This window comes from Neolamprologus multifasciatus, chromosome 6, assembly GCF_963576455.1.
Source record: "Neolamprologus multifasciatus chromosome 6, fNeoMul1.2, whole genome shotgun sequence".
Taxonomy (NCBI): domain Eukaryota; kingdom Metazoa; phylum Chordata; class Actinopteri; order Cichliformes; family Cichlidae; genus Neolamprologus; species Neolamprologus multifasciatus.
Window position 1 is genome coordinate 22,783,128 of NC_140444.1, and position 2,960 is coordinate 22,786,087.

Below are 2,960 nucleotides of genomic sequence, written 5' to 3' on the forward strand. Positions count from 1 at the left end.
TTGCAGTCATTGAGTCGACCATGAACTCCTCTGTATACCAAAGTATTCTTGAGTCAAATGTAAGGCTATCTGCCCAACAGCTAAAGTTTGGCCCAATCTGGGTCACGCAACCAAACAATGATCCCAGGCACAGCAGCACATCTACGACAGACTGGCTGAAAAAGAAAAGAATTAAAATGTTGCAATGACCCAGTTAATGTCCAGACCTCAAGACGATTGAAAAGCCCTGGCAAGATCTTAAAAGAGTCGAACTGAAGCAACACTGTAAGGAAGAGCAGGCCAAAATTCCCCCACAATGATGTGAAAGACTGATAATGTCATACAGAAAACAGTTGGCTGGCTGTACATCTGCAGAAATAAATAAAAATAACTAAATAATCTACGTTAAATTCTAGAAATAAAGTACATAACAAAACACAGCCAGGAGAACATGATGAGCTCCAGCACCAAAAAAAAAGAAAGCTGATGGCTGCTTCTCCAAAAAACTAGCAGACATGCCAAAATCTTACTTTGTTTATGTCTTTAGCACCAAAACACCTATTTAACTAAATTTGTTCTTTCTCATTATTAAAACATCTCAGTTTGACTAAAGCAGATGTCACCAAGACAGCCCCAGCAAACACTTGTTTATTTCCCTTACAAGAAGCTACTTCAGTCAGCTTTACCTCACATTTTTCAGTTTGTTGCTCATAGTGACTCTGTCCCACCAGTGGGACCCCACCCCTCAGTTTGAGAACTGCAGACTGAAAGGATGCAGATTAAAATCTTTGGGAAAACAGCAAAGACGGTGGCAGAAGTGTAACTTCTGTGGTAGTTGGGGGACCTTTTTAAAAACTTTGATGAAACTTGGGGCAAAGTCAATGAACATTTTTAAGCAGGTTTTACCTGGACATGTCCATTTTAATGTCCAAATAATCAATGAGATTTAAGTTAAGATAATTTAAGTTTAGATAATCCTTCAAAAAATATTTTCCAGGAGTGCCTGGAGGTGTCACCATGGCAAGACCTGCATCAAAGGATCCTACCAGATAGATAGCAGTACAGACAGTAAGTATTGTGCATCTGTATAAATACTTGCCTCACATGTGATCAGTCAGGAAACCATCTGTTTGCACTGACATTTGCATGACAAATGGAAACTGATGACCAGCTATGCTATAAACTGACATACTGTCTGCACACAAGCATGTTGTATATAACTGCATTGCAGATAAAGGACACAGCTCTTCCTTAAATAAAATGAGCACTCACAGGCCCTGACAGCTCTGTTTTCAAAAGAGTTCAATCTACTTCCACCCTGTACAAACTCAGCTCTAATCTTGCAGCCATCCCTCTTTTTTCAGCATGACTGCCCCAACTTTTGTCACATCAGATTTCTACAAACACAGCAGCAACATAAAGGCTAAGGCCCACTGACTCTGAGATTTCTCCAGCTCTGTAGTCATATGACAGTTTCCCAAACTCTAGCAGCATGCTGCCTTAAGAGCTGAGGGTACATCAGGGGAGTTTGAGGAGTCCTTCGGGTATATTATTATTATTAGACCATGCATATAGAGTCATGACTTCCTTTGACACTTTCCTCTTGAATCCAAGTGTGCTCAGAGGAACAGCACAAATCTGTGCAGTGAACATTGTATAGGCTATAAGGGGGGGAACATGCAGATTTATGCTCAAGCTGTGTGAGCACATTCAATAAGCAAACACATGCAACTTATAACAGACAGCATCCTAATATTTCTACATACAACCTGTCCAGTTCCTACAGGCCAAGGCCGGCCAAAGTCTCAGAGCGATCCCTGAAAAGCTGCATGTAGCTGTCGCCTGACAGCCGCCAGCGACGTGACAGCAACCACTGGATCATCCGGCGCTGACGATCTTTGATCCTCACATTTTGCACCGTACATGGATCAACCACAAGCAGCCGATCAAGTGGGTGTGGACGAGCGGCACCACCAAATGTTATCTCACAGCCACGAACGCCTCTGCAAGCGCGCACACATATACACACAAGCCTAGGCCCGGAGTCCAGCTTAATTCACACCGATACTCGTGACAGCAGCCGTGCACAACGGGGAGGGGACAACCTGGCGTGTACCCGATTTTCTCCTGTGTTTTCACGGCAGCACTGGCTCCTTGCTGGACCCGGACTCCCGACGTTGCATAAAATTCGTTGCACGGGAAGAGCGGAGCGGCAGCAGTGAAGCGACAAAGCATGCACACACACACACACACACACACACACACACACGCTGACACAAACGTGATCGGAAGACAGAGGGACGTTGGAAAAAGCAAAAGAAACGTGCGGTCTCACTCACCTCCTAATCTTCTCCCCATTTTTCTCCCCCTCCTGCTCCAATCAAGGGACCGCTCCAGCCTTCAGTGACGTCACGCAGCCCGTCTCTGCAGCAGAGAGCAGCAGCAGGCCTGCAGAGGACGAGCAGGGAGGAGAGGAAGAGTGAGGAGGGAGGAGAGAAGGAGAAAAAGAGAGGGGGGAGAGGAGCAGATGCAAAAATGTGAATCATTAAGAAAAAAAAAAGAAGCCCTTCTGTCCTCAGGATAGGGAGAGGATATTGTACCAACTCAGGCTGTGGATGTGGAAATTGATTAGACATCATATTCATCCAGCTCAGCAGCTCACCACCACAAACTGAAAAGACAGTTTTGTCCTACCAGCTGCCTGCTTGCCTATTAATTAACATCAAGTAAACATGGATAAGATAACATCTCTGTCATCCAGGCAGCATGTTCACGTGTCTTTGGTCAGAAGAAGACGGAAAGGGTCTTTTAATTCAACGTATGCTGAGATATATTTCTCCCATACTGGTTTCTCTTCACTGGCTTCCTGTGAAATCCAGAATCAGATTTAAAATTATTCTCCTCACATACGAGGTCTTGAATAATCAGGCTCCCTCTTATGTTAAAGACCTCATAGTACCACATCACCCCAGTGGAGCACT

At 44.6% G+C, this 2,960-nt stretch overlaps 1 protein-coding gene across 5 annotated transcripts in view; it reads right to left on the reverse strand.

Annotated features, from left to right (window-relative positions):
• fbxo41 (F-box protein 41) overlaps positions 1-2,607 on the reverse strand; it is a 71,068-nt gene extending 68,461 nt beyond the window's left edge. The window contains exon 1 of one of the 5 annotated variants that reach the window (XM_085161835.1): positions 2,319-2,607. The gene's annotated coding sequence lies outside the window, so the exon portion shown is untranslated. The other 4 variants (XM_085161830.1, XM_085161834.1, XM_085161831.1 and 1 more) reach the window with 4 other exon arrangements.
• Positions 2,608-2,960: the final 353 nt, after the last annotated feature.